This window comes from Cavia porcellus, unplaced genomic scaffold (genome assembly GCF_034190915.1).
Source record: "Cavia porcellus strain 051 isolate PalLab524CR breed Dunkin Hartley unplaced genomic scaffold, mCavPor4.1 scaffold_14, whole genome shotgun sequence".
NCBI classification, from domain to species: Eukaryota; Metazoa; Chordata; class Mammalia; order Rodentia; family Caviidae; genus Cavia; species Cavia porcellus.
The window spans coordinates 26783171-26804805 of NW_026947497.1; the positions used below are offsets into that span (position 1 = coordinate 26783171).

A 21635-nucleotide genomic window follows, 5' to 3' on the forward strand; every position below is an offset into this window, starting at 1 on the left:
AAACTTCTAAACTTCTGAATTTAGCACAATGAACATCCTAGAGCAGTAAGGGTAAGGGCGTGTCCTAGGCATTCCAGCATGTAGAGGTGCTGAGTTAAACCTCTAGACTTCCCTAGTTAAGACAATGTGTCACCAATTACATCTGCCAGGGTGAGCAGTAGCTGAGGCCTCTCAGTGGCTGGGTGGCTCAATACGGTGAAGTGAATCTGAGGAAACCTATTCTCTATAAGGCTCTTGTTAAGCAAGGAAATCCAGGGGGCTGTCTCCTTAAATGACCATTTACATGAGATTTCCTCAAGTCATCTTTCTACTTGCCCTCTTTCAAAGTGCTTGGTTTGTTTATTTATTTATTTATTTATTTATTTAGTCTTTTTCATTTTTATCCGTACCAGGGATCGATCTCATGACTGCCTGTTGGCAAGGCAGGAGCTTATGCAGATGAGCTAAATCCCCAGCCCCTTGGTTTATTTTTAATGGTGAAAGGAGCCAAATAAGTTCCCCCAGTTCATAGCATCACGAATCACCTCTACGTACCTAGAAGGGCACTTTACCAATCTATTACAATCTTAACCAACCAAGTTTCATAATCATCAATTAATGGTGAAAATCATTCTAAATATAATTTTAAAGCAGTGCCTTTTCATATAGTGTGATAAGAGGTGAAGATATTGTTAATTCACTTGTAAATATTTCATTGTTATTGTTAACCATTATAATTATTTCAAATATTCTTTTAATTTTATTTTATGAAAACTTGAATTAACATCAATGGATATTTGATGTTTTGTTTCCTAAACTGATATCATGTAATGTTGTAAAGTATAATGAATGCCAGAAACAAATTTAGTGATTGTAAGTACGTTTAATCAATATGTATGTATGTATGTATGTATGTATGTATGTAAAGATAACATAGCTATTAAAATGATAGCCCTAAATATCTATATCTCAGTCAAGATTCAGTATCAATTTTGAAGAAAAATATTTGTCTGAATTTTAACTTCAGATATTCTTTAGAATGCATTGTTACTGGCTGTGGGTATAGTTCAGTGGTAGAGTGTTTATTTAGTATGTGCAAGGACTAAATGAAATCCCAAGTTCTAAAGAAAACAATGTATAGTAACAGATTATTGATAAGGTATGATGTGGTTATTCCAAGAAAAATGTAGAAATTATAACCTTAGCCAAGTACACTGATGCAATTTCAGGTAGCTCTCAGGCTTTCAACTCAGAAGAAGCAGGCATGTTAAATGGATCTCATGATTAGCTTATAGTTGATAAAATATTAAAAATCTCCAAATGAAATACTCTTAAACACATCATTTAATTATATAATTATTATATTATGATTAATATATACACATAATATATATTCTTTCAGTTAAGGAAAGAGTTATGTACATTAATAGACAATTTCATTGTAATGGGAGCATCATATTACACAGCAGGGAAGGCAAATCTTTTAGAAATCAAATTTTCAAACTCCTATCCCAAACCTACTAATTTATCACAAAGTCCAACGCTGCTATTAAATCTGAGTAGTGAAGTTTTAGTTTAGAAAAGATAATTGTTGTCCAATGACTGGCTACTGGGACAACTTGGCCCATGTGCCAACTGAAAGGATTCTATGTTTTCATCTTGGTGTACATGCCATAGATTTGTCATCACTTGTGTACAGTAACAGATGCTAAGATGCCTATGATGTTTCCAGGTGACACAAATTTACAGAACCACTGATGTGAAGTGCCACATGACTGAACCTGCATTTATGTATGTATGAATTCATTAAATCATTTAATGGTAACTGAAAGACAGAATCTAAGTTTTTAGAATGTAAATATTTCTACCTGGAAGGAAAAGCTATCAGGAAAAAAAATTGGATATTGAGAAATGAGAAACAGCATTGAGAAATGCTGTTACAGTAATTTTGCATCTATTGTCAATTCAATTTCTTAATATTACTTTTTTAGTCTCCTAGAACCCTTTAGGACTCATTGAAATTTATTTTTTTCTCCAATCAGCTTCTTTTTTAAAGTATTCATTGGAAATTACAAACTGAACTTCATGGGAGGAATGCCAAACAATTGGGCACAGAAAGGAGTAGAGAGAAAAAACACCCTATATTCAGCAGAATACTATTTTAGGACAGAGGATTCAGGAAAACTTTGGGTCCAGTTGAAATTGCATGGAGGATTAAAATGGCAATAAGTGCATATAATTAAGCAAGCTGGAATTTGTTCAGAAAATCAAGGCCAAGTGCTCTTTTAATTATTCAGTTAATGGACCTGTCCAAGCCAAAATAACTACCCTACACTGAGGCTGGCAGTCTGTTTTTCAGAACGATACTCTCATTTGTGCACTTTAAAACCACACAGGAGTTAATTGCATATCTAATGCTTCCATTTTTGCATTGAGATTCTGGTTTTACTGGTGAAGTTAGTACGTGTTTAGGTCATTCTTGGGAATTGAGGAATTCTTTGAACATTATATAAGCCCATTCTGTTTCATTGAAATGGCTTGTACATAGGGATCCTAGAGCACGGAATCTCCATCTCAAGAGTGAGTCTAGCTTTAAAATTTAAATAATGGCTACTTTAGCTAGAAGGAGTTCTGTTTAGATGGTACACATCATTATGGCTTCTTACTAATCCCCCCAGTGAGAGGTTATCAAAATGTTAACCCTTTATAACTTTAACTTTTCTACCTCTGAAAAATCATTTAGGTTAGTGTATTAGTCAATCTCTTTCAGATGATTCCAAATATGTTTGGATCTAATATCAGGTGTATTTCTTGAGTTTTTATAATTTATTTTCATGCCTTTCTTTAACTAACAGAAAATTTTCTACTCAAATACTTTTTTTAAAAAACTTACATGAATTATGAAATACTTTCACTTCCTAAGTCACTAATGCTCCAAAACATTAAAAAACAAACAAACAAACAACAACAACAACAACAACAACAAAAAAAAAAAACCTCAGAGAAAGCCCTGGAGTACAAACAAATGTGTGTTGAGTGTAAACGCCTCCAGGGAGTTACACAAAGTTTAGGCAGTTTGTTTCTATTTCTTCCTTATGATTGAGCTGGCTGCGATGTAATGCATGCAAAGACAGTATTTAGTTCTTCACTTGCATTTTTTTCTTCCCTCTAGCATTGCCTCCTCTCTTTCAAAAATCTGTCTGTAACTTTCATTGCTAGTACAAGGATGATATTTCTTCATTTGCTAAAGCAGTTTTGCTATTCTTAGAACATAAACACTAAGTTATGAAACTATAATTAGAATAATCTTACTGCTAATACAGGTAGGAAAGCTAGAATCTATTAGTATTAACAGATTGCTTTATTACGATCTAAGTTATTTAATTGACTTAAAAGAGGTTTCTTTCCAGGATTAAAATATCTATTTCATACATTTTTCTCACTTTAATTGACTTTATAATACAACTTTTAACTATCGAGACAGATCACACAAATAATAATTGGCATATGTTCTTTATTTCTGGGTTCAAAATTTTGAGAAAGATTATCCATAAGTTACAGTGTTTGGAATTATGGTACCAAATTGATGAAGATTTCAAAACAAATTATATTCATGAAAGATTTTATAGATCTGTTTTATTCTGAGAGAAACATACTTAGTTATTTTTTACCTACTTTATTTCTCTTAATGTTCAAAAGGACACTTTGAGTGAGAAAATGGAATTTTGAAAAGTTAAGGAAAATGATATTCAAATGATATAATACATGTTACTAATGGTAGGATCAGAATTTAACAAGGTTCTATTATCATTCTATAGAGAAAAAAATCAGCTATTTTATTTTAATTTTGGAAGTTGCACTAGAAGTAGTTATTTTGAAGAAAATTTTTGAAACTAAAAAAGTTTTGAAACTAAAATAGAAAAATATAAAATGAAGATATGTGGTAATAATAAAATAAGACATAAGGTCAAAAGACCTAAGTTTTTTAAAAATAAAATCATAATGGACTAAGTTAGCTGACCTCAATATTTTATATATATATATATATATATATATATATATATATATGCCTTTAATAATACAATAATGGTTGGTCAGGCATTAAATAGGAACACAATAAAAAACATTGAGTTATATATATATATATATATATATATATATATACACACACACATATAACTCAATAACATTGAGTTATATACAATGTTATATACATATATATACACACACATATATATGACTCTCTCTCTATATATATATAGGTATAGGTATATATGTTAGTGTATATATATGTCTGTGTGTATTACCAAAAACATCGAATTCGATATATACACCTATAAATACTCATATATACTTATATACATATATCATTATATATCTATATATATTAGTAGAAATTTTAACTCAGTTATCCAACTATTTTTGAAGAAAACTAAGATTTTAGAACACACTGTGTTCCAAATTTCACAGCCTGATGAATTAGCGGTAGTCCTCTCTGCCTACTAGGTATATTAGCATAAGTTTTTGCTGACATGATCTTTCATATGTGAGAAAAGTAATAGGGTTGGCCTTTGATCTCGGTGGTTCCTGTGTCCAAGGGCTCAATCAACAGAGGATAGAAAATGTTTTTAAAAATTATGTCTGTTTTGAATATATACATACATTTTCCTTGTCATTATTCCCAAAATAATGTTATATAACAACTGTGTACCTAAAATTTGTATTATATTAAGATTTATATGTAGTTAGAGTTGTTTTGAAGTGTATGTGAGCATGTGTAGTAGTTATATATGCATAGTACAAGTATCAGTTACCTTTCAGGCGCTGGGATAAATGCTTGAGATACATAATTTAAAGGAAGAAAGATTTATTTTGGTTCACACTTTCCAAGATTTTAGCCCATGATTGACTAGTTCCAAGGAAAAAACAGCAAGGCCAGAGAGTATATAGAAAAGATGTGTAACCCATGGCAGCCAGCACACAGAGAGCAGAAAAAAGGCAGAAGAAGGATACACACACTCTTCAAAGTGCACACAGAGTGCCATGTGTCCTTCAACTAAGCCTAACCTTGGAACACCATCTTCAACTATTAATTCATCAAACGATTAGGTCTTTGGTGAAGATAACACTCCATAATCTAATCAACTTCCAAAAGTTGAATGAGCCCTTTCAGCAGCATTTTTGATCCAAACTATAATACTGTGCTGTGATGAATTAAACATCATCAGAGTTTGCTATTTGTGAGGGTCTTGGAGCTACTTTTCCAGTACAATAACAGCTTATGGTAGGCCCATATTGTGTCATACAATGTTTATTGATGTACATTTTCCACTCTCTTAATTTCATCAAAAAGCATGAGACAAGGCTGGCAACAATGAACTATGAATTTTGTTTAAGTGCCACAACTCTATACTTCTTGTAAATTTTTAAAGGAGGTTTAGTTTCTAGGAAGATGCTACATGTTTAATCTAAACCTTTATGTAACTATTCTACATGCCCAGAGGTAAACATGCCCTCATGTTAAATGATTAGCTGTAGAAATTAGTAAATAAGCCTAAGTTTTACTGATTCTGATTGTTGGCTATCATGTTGACTTTCAGCTTATTTGTTCAGTTCTTTAATAGAAATAAGTAAACCCATGATGGAAAACCAGCTTCATGACATATCTTTCAAAAATCAAGTGTTAAGATCAGAAAGTACATAATTAGGAAACATTTTTGACTATTTTATCATTAATTGATCATGACTGAGTCAAATTTTGAATTTTTCTACCCAGTAGAAAAATGTCAGAGGATCTGGATAAGAAAAGATAATGTTTAAATCTTTAAACTTATTTTCCGAATCTAGTGTTACAAAAGTAGTATCTCAAAATCTATGCACAAAGATCATGACTTTTATTTAGTAAATGTTGGTCAATAACCCTCCAATCTGTAACAGTGATGATAGAGATTTAGCTTACTCTAGCGCTCCTATGTCACTGACACAACAATGAGGAATACATTTTGCCTGTACTTTCATTTCATATAATGAAGACCAAATGAAATATGAGGTTTAACTTTCAAATATACACTTAAAGTAGTTCGTGTTTTAGAGTATCTCCATGCCATTTTTTTTCTATTTATGCTACGTTTTTGAAAAGACATGTGTTATGCTTTGTGTCTAGGTGCCCTCCCAAGCGTCATGCAGTCATGAAGGCAGCTGAGTCTAGCATTTGTGGTTGGTTCATTGTCTAGCACTGGGATTGGTGGTGTGAGTGGGTGCACCTGCCCAGGGGTGGCGCTGGCATAAAATAAAAGGGAAGGAAGAAGACCTGTTTTCCCCTTTTGCCCTTTTGCTCTTGTTGTTTGTGACCACCATGAACACTTGCCCCTCAGCTACAAAATCTTGTCTTGGATCCAGCTGAGTATGGACTGAAAGCTCCAAAAACTGTAAAAAATAAACTTTTCCTTCCTTCATGTTGGGCGTCAGGTATTTTGTCTCAGCAACAGCAACAAAATAACCAAGACACATGCTGGCATGTTCAGGAAGATCTGCTCATTTATTTCAAAGGGCCTCAGTGGGCTGAGAATTTGGGAATGGGCAGATAATCTGCTTCCTGGGGTCACAGTGTTTACTTCCTGAGAGCATTATTGAGTTTTGAGTTCAGTCACTCAGCAAAGGCTCTTTGGTTGCTACCTGAATTTATGGTTGATGGAAGAGGCTTCTCTGTTTCCTGGGACACAGTGGGTTTAGTGAGTCAACTCAGCTCTGTTTGGAGCTGAGGAGATTACCCAGTTCTGTCTGGGGCTGAAGGTGGTTTTGTGAGTAAACCTGATTGGTTCCCATCACAAGAGTAGCCCTTCAGCTTCTTCTGTGACTAAGAAAAAGTGGGTAGGGATAGCAGAGTTTTCTAGGTTCCTCTGCAGCCTGAATTGCTCTGGATGAGCCACTGAGATGCTTCAAGATCTTGGGAAAGTGGGTGGGTCTCAAGGCTGGTCTGTCAGTTCTGGGTGCCTGAGGCCACTTTCTCTAACAGATTCCAGCTGTGAAGCGGCATGATGGCCCTGTGCAGCAGAAGCCTGGCTGGGGGAGATTACAGTGTGTGCTAAGCAATGCAGAGGCATGTTATGTGGGCATCTTCCAGAACTGGTCTCAGGCAGTAGGAGGACAGCAGTGTTTGCAGCAGCAAACAAGTGTCTGTGATGTGAGCAGGGAGGCTGGGAGCCTCCTGCTGCCCATCTCTCCACTGAACAAAGTCGACCTTGGTCCAAGGTTGGTCCCCAAGGAAGAACAGCAGACGCTGTATGCTAGTTCCCTTCTTTAAACAGCCACCATGAGTTTCCATTCCCTTCAGCGTCTCTGTTCCAATCTCACTGCATTCAGATGCTCTGCCTCAAACGCGCCAATGAAAAAGCTATTATTGTTTGCTTTATGCCTTTGTTGTAAAGGAAATGTGACAACGTTCTTTAGTCAGGCACTTTGTTACTGTCACCCTGCCCCTCAGAATTCCCTTATTTGTTAAATCTGAAATCAGAGAAACCTGTAATTGGACCAATACAGGTTTCTACAAATTTGACAATCTGCATTTTTCTAATGCTAAAATCAAAATTTACATACAGATTTAAAAATTCAGGCTGTGACTATGAAAAATAAAGCTCTGAAAAGATTAATTTTGGGCTTTTAAAAATTTGGATACAAGTGTAATGAGCTTATTACTAGTCTATTAAAAGCTAGATTCATAAAAATAAACAGAAATATGAAAACCTAGGATTTGAATATTTGTATGAATACAAAATTATGAAGATTATACAAACTTCTTTAATATGGTATCTTTGAACTTCATATTTCTAACCTCAACTGATATTGCAAAAGAGAATTTTTATTGGTGCATATTAGTTATACAGAGTTGTGGGTTTCATTTTTCTAATGATATATGCATATAATAGCCCTTTATAATTTCCACTCTTTTATCCTAGTCATATTATCTCACCCGCCTTTCATCTACTTTAGTAAGATTTATTATATGTTTTTTAAACCTTCCTAATATGAAAGACAACATTTAATACTTGTTTTTCTGAGTCTGGCTTACTTAATTTACTAATCTCCAATTACATCCTTTTTGTTTCTTATGACATGACTTTATTCTTAGTTATTGTGAATTTACACCGCGTTTTCTTTATCCATTTATTAACCGATAATGAAGATAATGAAGATAATGAAGATGTATAAAGAGCTGTTCAAGCATTTTGAAGAATCTGAAATTACCTTACATGATAACAACTTAGTCTGTTACTTGTTATTTTACACAGAGACCAAAGAAGATAAGAGATTACTAGAACAGAGAAAAAGAACATTTGTGCTCATAGCATAATGGGAAGCAGGAATTTCAGGTTCATTCCCATCAATTCTCTCTCCTCCCACCCCAAGTCCCAAGGCAACCAGGATGATTATTTTGAGATACAACTTGTCTATAATCACTCTCTTGCAAAACATGATTGTAAAAGGTGAATTTCCTTTCAGGAAATAATATAATCTAAGTATCTTGTGTTGTTCTTAGCTTCCTTTGTTTTCACCGTCTTCAAACACCCACCTCTCATCCTCTGTGCTGCAGCCATACTGAATTATTGAAGTTCTAGCCTGTGTCTACATTTTTCTTTCTTCCTGTACTGTATTAGCTCATATGATCATTTTCTTTCTTAGGTTTAATTAATGTTTATTCATTCTTAAGGATCTAACTTAGATGTCATTTTCTTCAAAAAACCTATTTGACTCTTCTCAGTTCAGATTATAGAACTCCATACTTCTCTCTTATCTCCTAACACACAGTAGCAAAATTCCCTGTTAACTTGTCTTTATGTCCCAGCGGGCAATAAATTTTATGATAGTAAGTACCCAGGAGACAGACAGACTAATTTGTGGGAGTTACTCCTAAGTACTTTTTGAATATGTGAATGAATGAATGGAATGGGATGCTTACTTTGATGAAAAATTAGAGAAATGAAATGATACTCCAGAAATTATGGGAACCAATTAGAATCAACACTATTGTTGGACAATACTTCCTTTTATCTTTCTCTCCATATGACATTCTTTTGACCCTACTGGTATACACAATTATACCACTTTATAAAGAGGATTTTAAATGTCAGCCAACTCTGACTTCTTAGAATTTTATTCACTAAAAAGAAACAGTGAGAAAATACGACAGGTAGATATGTGTTGGGGATTAAAGTACACTGGGGACTGAAATGAGCTACCAATCTCATTAGCTGTCTTCTGAGCTGCAGAATTCTACCTAGATCCCCAAGGTGAAAAGCTAATAATTAATTCAATTTACTATCTATTCTTTGGGAAGCTCCAAAGGTTAAGATTATGGAGGACCGATGAGGGCAATCTTTTATACTGTTTAAATTGCTGTTTAAATTTGAATTAGATTCTAATAGTGACAGTTTGAAACCGACACAGTTTAATTCATTTATCACATTCCCAAACCTGCCTAACTGAACTAGCTTTAAAGCGTGTGTTAAATAAGCAGTCAGCCAGTGCACTTATATGTCTATTTTTATTATTTACTTGGAATTTAAATATAACCAGCAATCTCTGTCCCTGTCAACTTTTTTTATTTGTTCAGTTTCTGTTGTTTAACTTCTGCTCCTTTAGGTTCCTCCACCCACTATGATACACAGTATTTTGTAAATAACCTTGTCTCATCTTGTCTACCACAAAGAGTTTCTTAGGGGATGGGATTATGTGGTGATAATAATAACAAAACTAATAACATCTATATATGATTTACAATGTTTTACAAGTATGTACTACTACGTTCATTGAATTCACTGACTCATCCCAGCAATTTTGTTAAGTAGATACTATTATAGGTAGCTAAATTAGACTAAAATTAGTATACAGTCGGAGAGGAAATGGCTGTCAAGGAAGTCAGTAGAAAAATATATATTGGAATTGTGGATGGAGGTGCATCTGAAGAAGACCACACTTCAAGATAAAAATGCAGCAACCAGGCCTGCAGGCACCCCTTCTGGATAAGCAGTAATGTGGAATTACACTATAATTGGTATCACCTGGTCCAATCAAATCCAGATAGACATAGGTCACCCAAGACCTTTCCATGTACCCTTGCTATGTGATCTGGTTCCCTATTGAACCTATATTAGCTAAGTGGTACACATGTAATACTGTAAGTTGATGGCAGCTTGATCCACATTGTACCCACATTATGACTTCGCTATATAAATTACCCCCTGAAAAGGACCCCTGGCAATCCACTTCTGGGACTCATGCTTTTCCAGGAGCTGTTCTTATTTCCTTATAAGCTTTTTCTACTCTTACTATTTTTTTTTATTTTGAAGAGATTAAAACCAAATGAGACAAAAAAAAAAATAGAGTCCATCAAACCAAAAGAATGAACATGGTACATGACTTAAAAACACAATACAAGGAGATCAATAATGGTTATCATAATACCACTTGTTATCTTCAGAATAATTGCCCATATCATGAAGCATAATAAAATTGAATAAAACAGTACAAACAAAACCAATAAAAACAAAACAATGGAGATATTATAGGACTTCAAAAGAAGATAATAGTTAAACCACAGTGGGTATCGTAATACATCGTATTGTCTTCAAAGTAGTTGCCTATACTGTCACACTTGATACTATCAAACAAAACAGAATAGAATAAAATCAGTCAAAACAAAACAATGAAAGCAATACAAGGCTTCGAATTAAGCTAAAAGGAAATAAAAAATGGTTACTATAATATATCCTGCTATCTTTAGAATAGCTGTTCATGCCATCAAATCTAATGCAAGTAGACAAGTAGTCACTGCCTTCCCTTTTTTAGACAGTTCCTCCTCTTTCACTTTCTCAGGATGTATTATTGTACATCAGATCACACTGACTCCTTCTAGTTTTTATATTAGGGACCTGATAATTTATCTAAGTGGTTCTGAACTGTTTTACCCCCTGAGCATGATCTCAACTTGTATCCATCTGCCTACAAGAGCTACTTTTTTATAGCTGAGTAGTTTTCCATTGTGTAAAAGTGTCATGGATTTCTATCCAGTCTGCAGATGATGGGCAGGCTACCCCCATTTTTTTCTTATTCCCTGTCATGTAGAACATTGTTTTGTCATCTCTGACTTTCAATCTATAAACCCCCTTTCATGGTTTATGTAAAGCATATTGATGGACCTATCTCCTGATCCACTCTGCCCATGTTTCTTTTTGTTGGTGAGTTGAGGCTATCTGTATTGTATTAGTGATTATGGCCAACCGTCTCTGCCTCATCTCTGCCATGCTATTTTTCTGCCTGTGGTTGTCTACTTTTCCCCTTCATTACACTGTTTGCCCCATTCATTGAGGCCCCTCTGCCACTGTTCCTGAAAACATGGTCTTTTTTCTCTCTCTGGAATATTCTTCAATATTTTTTTTAGGGTTAGTCTGGTAGTCATGAATTTCTTCAGTTGTTCTTTGTCATGGAAGTATCTTGTTTCTCATTCAATTTTGAAAGACAGTTTTGTAGAGTACATCAATCTGGGTTGGAGGTTATTTTCTTTCAGGACTTGGAATACTTCAGTGCAAGCTCTTCTTGATTTGATAGTTTGTGTCAAGAAGTCTATTGTGATGCTTATGGGTTTTCCTTTATATGTGATCTGTTTTTTTTCTCTGATAGCATTTAGTATTCTGTTCTTGTGTTGAATTTCTGGGATCACAGATTTATATTGGTTATAGTTGGCTGGAGTTCTGTATGCTTCATAATTTGAATATCATTTCCTTTTCCTATGCTTGGGAAATTTTCTTTATTTTTGTAAATAGCCTTTGTATTTCATTTGTTTTTACCCCTGCCTTGTCACTCACATTTTTTATTTGTAAGTTATACTTCTTCTTGTCATCTTGTAGCCTTTGCATTGTTCCCATTTCTTGTTATTTTTAGATTTTTCCTTTCACTATTGCAAGATCATAAGCCTATATTCAAAGTTTAATAGTCTATGTTTAGTTTCTTTCAAGCAGTTTTGCCAGCTTTCAATGGAGTGTTTAATTTCCTGGTAATCTCTTTGAATCTGTTTCATGTGTTTTAAGTCTTTTTTAAATTCTTCATTGAAGGTTTCTCTCATTTTTCTATCCTCCTCTATTCTTCCATCTGTATCTTCTTTAGAGGTGCTTAGCAATTCTTTGATTATGTTTCTCATTTCTTCTTTTACATTTCTGTTCTAATTTTTTTCTGTTCTAACTTCTTTTATAGCCTCTTGAAGTTATTTCTTTATTTCAGTTGCTGTTGCTTCAGAAACTTCAGTTGTGTGACTCCGAAGCTCTTCTATGTTTACATCTCCTGGACCTGAACTGCTTAGGTTGGAGGCTAGAGACTACATTTGCTTCTTCCTCTTGTCATGTTCCTGGTTTCTTCCAGTCAAGTGTACAGTAGGTTCCCCTGCACTTCCTGTTTGTATACAATTTCTCTAAAGTGAGACTGTTTGGTTTTTCTAGCCTGTGCTGGCTAGGGATATCTGACAGTGACCATTGGGTGCACTGGTGTAGGACTGTTTGCTGGTTTTCCCAAACTGCTGGTGGCTATTGGAGTACAATCAGGGTCAGGGCAGGCTTTCTCCCCTTCCCAGGCTAGTTAACAGCAGGTAGCCATCACTATGTAAACTATGTGCAAGGTGGGCAGAGCTATTTGGGGATAGCTTTAGGGAAACCTGAGCAATGGCTGTTGAAGTGCACAAAAGGGCAAGACTCAGTCCAGGCAATTTCTGCCAGTCTGCTCTGAGCTAGGAGTGGCTGAATAAAGCCAGCTGCAGTTTTGGATACAGGCTTATCCTTCTCAACTCCAAAATGGCCCCTAGCCAATCACCCACTCCCATGGGAGGACTGAGTCTCCCACACTCACTGCCAACCACGGCAGTTCTCTGGTCCCTTGCTCCCCTCTGACACTGTCTCCCTTAAGAGGCCTTTGGGCTTGCCAGCCCCCTCTTCACTATGACTGTGCTTCCCCAGGTTTCAACAGCTCTTCGTGCAAGGTGTCCTGGCTCCAGGTGGAAAGTGCAGCCAACTACCACCTTCTTCTGTTTAAGTTTTTCTTTTCTTGTTTTTATTCTCTCTGTGGGCTCCAATTCCCACTTTAGTTTCTTCTTGGGTCAAGTAGACTCACTTCCTTCCTTCTTGTCTTTCCCATGATGCTATATGCCAGCATCTGGACTGTTTCTCTCAGAAAGGCTGTTTTACTCTGCTGCTTACTGTTCTGCCATCTTCCTGGATTCAGCTTACTCTTATTCTCTTTTGTCCTTTGGGATTCACTTTTCAATTTCAAGGGACCGGATGTCAGTGTATCTGACATCTAGCAGGTTGACAGTTAGTTTCTCTTATATCACTACTATTATTTTTATTTACATTTTAAATATGAATAAACTGAGTTTCACACAACAAACATATCTTAAATTATGTAATTAGTGATAGAACTGTTTTTGAAATGCATAACAGAAATATTTACCTAAATCCACTCATATTTGTTCCTCTGGAATTTCAGTATTCCTCCAATTCCTTCAATCCAGGCTTCAGATTCTGACGGGATCTGATGCTTTGTCCACAGAACTTGGTTACTGCATGGCGAATGCTGTTTCTCTTCTTGCCTTCTCTGCTTTTTGGTAGTGCCCATTGCTATGCCAATGCTTTCTATGAATGCCAGGTCTGCCAGTGCCTGCCTACTCCAGCACATCTACCTCCACCACTGCCCACTAACCAGCACCCCGTGCCAGTCAGGGGTATGAACATTATGCCAAGGGTTGCCTGCAGCAATGCTCTCTGGTGCAACCAGGTTTGCACATAGCTGCTAACAGTTTTCCAATTTAGTTCTTTTTCTAACTTAAAATTGTGATGTCTCGGTTTAGGGAGGGCCTTGAAAACTAAGTATTAAGAATATGAGAAAATGATGTCTCCAGTTCTTTTAGTAATGTTAAATGCTGCTATGATTCTAGATAAGTATCATGCAAAGGTCCCTGTGTTAACGGCTTGTTCCCCTGCTCCTGGAATTGGTAAGAAATGGCAGAATTTCTAAGAGGAAAAGCATAGGCAGAAGTCTTCCAGGCGTACATTGGTGTTCCTTGAAAACAATGTCGACACTCAGGCCCTTCCTTTTTCTCTTTGTGTTTCTTGCCTCCTAGAGATGAGCAGCATCTGCAGCCATGCTCTTGCCATGACACACAGCTTCCCCACAGTCATAGACCAAAGGGCCAACTAAACCCTCCAAACCTTCAGGTCAGTTTCATTTCCAAAATGCTGTTTATTTATATACCTGAAGCAGATCTGGGGAGTTATTTGTTCAATAATGTTACAGATGCACAGAATTTGAACAAACTTACACTAGTGCAGTCCTTGAAAGATATTTTCTTTCTTTCTTTCTTTCTTTCTTTCTTTCTTTGATCAAAGCTATTATCTTTCTAAAACTCTTAAAAATAAACAAGAAGATTTGGGCCACCTCATTTAAGGAAGAGTCATGAATTCCTACATGCAGATTGACAGGGAGGATTTCTTCTTTGGAAAGGACAGTTCTCTTGCATCTATGCTCAGTGAAAGGCCTCAACTTTGCTTTCTTTAAAGTAGTAAGATGTAGTAAAGAATTTTTCTTTCCTGGCAAAATAAAGAAATAGGAGCCAACCTCTCTCTCTCTCTTTCTCTGTCTCTTTCTGTCTGCCTGTGGAAAGTCAGTGGAGTTATCTGAGCTTCAAATGAATTTTATGCTTGTGAAAGGCACGAGGGGAAGACATGATGTTAACCGTCAAAAGATGTAGTAAGTTATGATGATACATAGATGGCTGTCTAATTCAAGCTGAAGAATTCAGAGACTTACTGGTTTACAATTATTAATTTAGGAACTCAGCAGAGCTTTAATGAATGAAATAACTGGAGGACAGCAAAGTGAGAATTATTCTGTGTTTGCAATGAAGTAAAGTCAAGGAGTATATGAAGGGAAAGTCTCTCAATGTGTCTGCCAAAAAGGCAGTAAATGCAGCACAATGAAAGAGACTACTTTGAACAAATGTGGAATGGGATGGAAAAGCAGAGCAGGTTTTTCCATTGTCATGGAACTCGCTCTAGTGCTGTCTGTGACTGGGCATGATTTTTTTTTTTTTTTTTTTTTCTCTTTGAAATCCCAGTGCTCTGTCTCAACTAATCACAGAGAGAAAGAGTAGCCTTTGTAAGATATCTAGTGGTTTTTTGGAATATTTTAAAAAGAAACCTGTTAGTAATTTTAGTATACTTCAAACTTATAACTGAATGGTGGCATAAGATTCCTTAATTTTTAATGAGGCAGTGATATTCAAATACCAAAGTTTGTCAGAAATGTATACTTCACATAAATTTGGTAGAATTTCCATGTGAAGTGAAGGCAGTGCTTCCACATTTTCTAAAGCGTATTTTTCTGTTCTATTAAGGAACTAAAAGCAGTGGTGGTGAAAAGGATTTAGTGAAAGAATTTATGTGGAGAAAATTCCATTACTGTGCAGAAGTTGTTCTATCTTTTGATAGGTGTTAGATGGAGTGTATATCCAGAAGCCTAGTGATTAAGTCTTCAGAAAGGGGACATTTGGGGATCTTTTAAACATTTTCAATGCAGCTGAAGAGACAGAGATCTTAGAAAGCTAACATAGAATTTGAGAAATGACTCATGAAGCCTAGAGGATCAGATAGTTTACAGTGGACCAAGCAGAGTGATGCTGGAGTGGTCTAGAAGCACTGGGGATTATCTAGAGTCTGTCAGCAAAGAGCTTATTGGATGAAGTTTTAAGGTAGTTTTATTCTTTTCAGTGTCTAAATTGAGACTTTGTAAAAACAAAGAACAGTGCATGGTAGCTAAATCCTGTCCAGTAAAATTGATGGAAAAGCAACAGAGACCTAATTTCAATGCAGTGGCTCAGATTTATGTCTAAAATCCTCAGAGCAGTAATGGTAAATTCTGCAGGAGAGTACTCAAGTTATTTTATTTTATTTTATTTTTTCATTTTTGGTACTGGTATCCAAATCGTGACCTCATGCTTGCCAGACTGGTGCTGCACCACTGAGCTGTGTAACTGGCTCCAGTCTCCTATGTGATGCAAGCTCCAGGCGGGGTGCCTGAATAATGTTCCCACCCAGAGCCCCAGAAAGAAGCTCTCTATTGTCTTTATCTCTTTCCCCTATTATTAGAGAAAAAGAACTGTTAGATAGTCAAAACGTAGAGACAAAGACAGAAGAATGACCACCACCTTCCTAAATGATAGTGTTTAAACTGAAAGATTAAATATAACAATAGAAACAAAAATTATTGCAAAGTCAAGTTTATAAACTATTTTTTTATATGGGACTAGATATTACTGCTTGGAACTGAAGGATTTTCAAGACAGCATTCATGCTAACACTATGTGGAGCCATCTTTAACCCCATGATAGTCAGTGTTTTGCTGGGATTTTTACCCAGAGGTATGAAATTTTTATCATATGGACTAAAGTTTGAAAGGCTAGAGTGACACAGATCATTGCATGTCCATAAGAATATAGGTGTTTAATTATGATCGTATTTAATTCTTGTTCAACAAACTGGAAATAAATGAACCACTCTGACGACACTGGGCTTCAGTGAGGGTACTTTCTTCTCTCTTGTGTCCTTTCTATGGAAATCCTTTTTTCAGTAGATTTTCATCTAATAGTCAATCTTTAATTTTGGTTCCTGTATATTTTAATTATACAAGTTTTTATTTCATTAGAAATAGATTCTAGTGCTTTGGTATAATTTACTAAGTCATCATATTTTTCCTGCATAAGTTATGTTTATTTTAAAGTCTGCATTTGATAGCTTCAACCTTTGGAGTATTTTCTAAACTTTTAACTTTATCTTTGCCTTCAGTAATTTTAAAATAGAATTTATGTTTCAATGTGATAGTTAAAATGGGTCAGCTAGAATCAGGACCACCCAGCTAAATTGAATCAGAGCAATGTTAGTTGTGATTGAAGGGATTTGCTGGAGACAGAAGACCCAAACTGGCAAGCTTGTTCCCTGAATGGAATAAAAGGGAAACAAAGGAGGAAGACTGCTTCTGTTTCTTCAGAAGAGCTTGTCTTGGACATTTACTCCCTGCTTCCAGCACACTGTTTAGCCTCCCGAGACAGACTTACACAGGACACTACTGTGATTTCCAGGTCTTCAACCATCTCTTGGCTCCTGGATCTACAGTGCACAGACAACACTTTCACACTCTTACACACCTGATTCTGAAGACAGTCACTGTAAGCCAGCCCTGTAAATATATATTCTTATATCTTATATTAAATTTGTTTCTCTATTGAGCACTGATTGACACATTTGGAACAGTTCTGAATTTACAAAAAGGTTGTAAAAGTAGTACAGATAATTCTCCTATAGTCTCATGTCTAAATTTTCATATTATTAACAACTTACATTAACATATATATATATATATATATATATATATATATATATATGATCAGCCTGTATACTTGTATCATTATTAACTCAACTATATATTTTGTTTGTATTTCTAAATTTTACCTGGTTATGGTTTGTGCCTAGATGCCCTGCCACAGCCTCATTCAGTCATCGGGCTTTTTCAGAGGTGGCTGAATCTAGAGTGTGATGCTGGGGTCAAGGATATGTGATATATGAATCAGCTCACTGGTTGGTTTGGCATCGCCCTGATGCTGGTAGTCTGGATAATATAAAAAAGAGCAGAAAGCCACTGAAAGCCATCTCTCTGGTTTCTTTGCTACTTCCTAACAGCCATGAGCTGGTTCCCTCTTGCTTTTTCTGTCTTCCGCTGCCTTGAATGGTTGTGCCTCTGTCTGTGACAGCTTTGAAGTCAGAGGATTCTGGGCTAAAACTTTACAAAGTGTGAGCTAAACAAACCTTTCTTCCTTTAACTTGTGAATATTGGGTACTTTGTCTCAGCAATGGGAAAAGTAACGAGGTCATACCTCGTGTCCTTTTTCTGACTGAGGTTACTAGGTGAAATAACATTTTACATTTTGCTATGTCTCATTAGGCTTCTATTGACTGTAATGTCTTCTCAGACTTCTTTCGTTTCTGATGGACTTGGAAATTCTAAAGAATACTTACTGGTCCAGTGTATTGTAGACTTCCACCATATTCGTTTGTCTTTTTTTTATCATAATTTAAAAAATATATATATATATATACTTTTTTATCAGTACGTGTTTTCAGTACATAATGATTACATTCATTGTGATGAGTTGATACATGAATGTGACATTTCTTAATTGATTTTTAACTACCTCTTCTCTCCTCTCACTTCCAGCATTGTAGTATTCTCTATAAATACAGGACTCCTTCAGTATGTGTGTGTATATATATAACAAACATATACTTGTATTGTATATTAATACTATATATTATCTATCTATCTATCTATCTATCTATCTATCTATCTATCTATCTATCTAAAGTTTGCCTTCCATGATGATTCATTGTACAGAGTTTATGCATGTACACAGCAGTTCACAATTCCTCTCCCATTTTAATCTTATTTCCATCAATTCCCCACTTGCTTCTTCCATATCTTGGTTCCCTCTCATATATCAAAGTATTTCTTTTGCACTTTATTTATATATTGATATTCTCATGTAAGAAAACCCATGTGATAGTTAAACTTGTGTGTCTGAGTCACTTTGGTTATCATTATGGTCTCAGGGTGCATCCCGTTTTCTAGGGATGACTCAAATCTATCATCTTTATCACAGAGTAGTACTCTGTAGTGTGTAAATATCACATTTATCTGTTCATCTGTTAATTAACATTTAGGCTGCTTCCAAGAATTAATTATTATGGGCGTGTATGTCTCACCATAATATATCTATTTAGTCTGCTGGACACATACCCATAAGGGGAGTATCTAGGTCAAATGGAATTTCTACTTTTAGTGTTTTGAGAAATTTCCATACTGATTTCCATAGTGGTTGTACCAGTTTATATTCCTACCAACAGTGAAGAAGAGTTCCTTTCTTCCTGTAGTTTTTCTAGCATTTTTTATCAATTACTATGATTATTGATTTATTGAAGATAGACATTCTTTGTGGAGTGAGATGAAGCCTCAGTACTATTTTAATTTGCACTTCTTGAATGGTGTTATAATTTGTATGTAGATATCCTCCCAAAACCTCATGTGTTCACTGGAGGCAGAGTTTTCAGAGGTGGTTGAAATCAGAGTTTGTGACTGGTTCATTGTCTAGTGATGGGACTGGTGGAACGAGTGCTACAATATTGTCCAGCCTGTATACATTGTAAGGAAGGGAGAGAGGCTTAATCTCTCCTTTTTTGCTTTCAGTCTTTGCTTTCTTCCACCACTATGAATGGTTGCTCTCTCAGCCACGCCACTCTGCCTTGGAGGCAGCTGATTATAGACTGAAATTTCCAGAGACTGTGTGCTAAATAAACCTTTCCTTTCTTAACTTTGGGTGTTGGGTATCTTGTCTCAGCAATGACAGAAAAGTAACTAAGACAAATGGCCAGTAATGTTGAATTTTTTTCATGTACTTATTGGCCACATATACTTCTTCATTTGAGTCGTATCTATTCATTTCAGATGCTTGTTGTGGACTGAGTTTTAATTTGCAGAGAGGTCTAATTTTTGACAATATTTTTTCTGATTCTATAAAGTGTCTCTTCACTATGTTGGAGTTTTCTTTGCTGTGCACAACCATTTAAATTTGATGTCATTATTTTTAGAAAGAACATATCACTAAAATACCATTTTCTTTTTTGGGGGGTGGCAGAGATAAAATTTACTGATGAACTTGTTGAGGCAGGTCGGTCAGTGGAAGCCTTCGGGAATGCAAGGTCCCCATTTGTCCAGGTAACCGCTATATGGGTATATTTCACCCTGCAGCCATCAGGGCTGAGGCACTTTTTTGGCTACCATGTCTTCAAATTTGTCTGCGTTGACTTTGGTGAAGCCTCACTTCTTGGAGATGTGAATCTTACAGCACCCAGGAAACTTGAACTTGGCTCTGTGTAGCCCCTTGATCACGTGCTCCTTAATCTATGGCTTGGTGTGGATAGACATGATGACCTGTCCAATGTGAAGCCTTGCCACTGTGCCATGGGGCTTTCCAAAGGCACCCTGTATACCCATCTGGAGCCTGTCAGCCCCATCATGGGACAATGTGGAAAGGGTGGATGCAGATGACATATAGCAGGTGAAGCCACATCTGGATATGGAAGCAGTCTCTCCATGTATTTGGTGCAAATCCTAGCCGCCTCCAAAGCTCCGGAGGAGAGCTGTGCATATTCATCAGACACCATGTGACCACAGAGTCAGAACTCATACGCTTTTGCCTTCTTCCACGCCTGGTCAATGATGTTAATGTTGGAATCAGCACACCTCGACAGAAGCAGGATTTTGTGTACAGCTTGTTCTTACAATACCAGCTATCCATGGTGACACCAAGGGTCTCTGGGTAGAGCAGAAAGAAAAGAGGAAAGAAACGTTTTCATGTGATCACTTTAAGGATGTAGGTCCGATTTAGTAATCATAGTAATTATCACTACTGATCTTTGTTAATCTTGATCATCCAACAAAGATAGAGATTGACAAGTTTCTTCAGTGTAAAATTATGGGGTCTTTTCCCTCCTCTATATGACTGTATTAATAGGAAGTCACTATACACCCTGCTTGTAAGAGATGACGAGTTATATTGCATCTCAGATGGCAAAGTGTTGACATTAAGAGCTCTCTCTCAATGAGCATCCATTGAGAGGCTCCTCCACCCACCCCCACTTTGTAAAGCCCCTCTTTAATTTCTGTCACCATAGGATTCTCCAGGCTCTTCTTGTGTATTTTTTTCCCAAGCCCTGTTTCCCAAGAGTCTTGGGTCCTTTCATTGTTACTCAAAAGCAAAATTCCAGTGCCACCTATTTTATTTTCTAGTGGCTTATACTTTTTTTCTAGGGCTGCCAAAGAGATAAAGCTAGCAAATATAATTTGCGTAGTAATTCAAGTTCTGTGTGTGTGTGTGTGTGTGTGTGTGTGTGTGTGTGTGTGTGTGTGCTCAATTTAGATCAGTTACTAACTGCGTACTAAAAAGTGTGAGATCTTTGAGTGATATTTTATTTCAATGAAGAGGACATTTTAAAATTTCATATTAGTTTTTAAGTTATTTTAAATTTTTAAGCTGGTGGCAAAAAGATAATTTAGGGGAATATTTCCTTGGTTCAGTCTAGGATTGGATAGATTATGGGCTGAATCGCACTTCCCCAAGGTCAGTCTTATTTTACTTTGTCTTTGGAGAACCTCGTTGGTGCACTCAGTGTTAGCCAGCCCTCATCGTTGGTGGAAATTGTGTATTATCTCCTAACACCGCTGAGGTTTTCCATTGTCTCAGTCACTTTATTTGCAGTTTTTGGCTTCGTATCTACTGGATCACTAGGGAACCGACAGGATTCTCAAGTGGAGAACTGGCACAGAACATATTTATTTCCTTGGATTCTTATTACTCCAAAGTCTGTTCCTCTAAATATTGGCAGTTTTTTCAGGCTTAAAAAGAAATCCAATTATTGTTTTTTCCTAGTCCTCTGAGGTTTCCTCTACCTCCACTAGGTTTCTGCTTTCAGTGGAGACTTTTCATGGCATTTTTCAGTCCCTTGTCTAAT

At 36.1% G+C, this 21635-nt stretch overlaps 1 pseudogene; it reads right to left on the reverse strand.

The window, feature by feature from the left end:
- Positions 1-20422, reverse strand: part of LOC100726974 (large ribosomal subunit protein uL16-like) — a 46948-nt pseudogene extending 26526 nt beyond the window's left edge.
- Positions 20423-21635: the final 1213 nt, after the last annotated feature.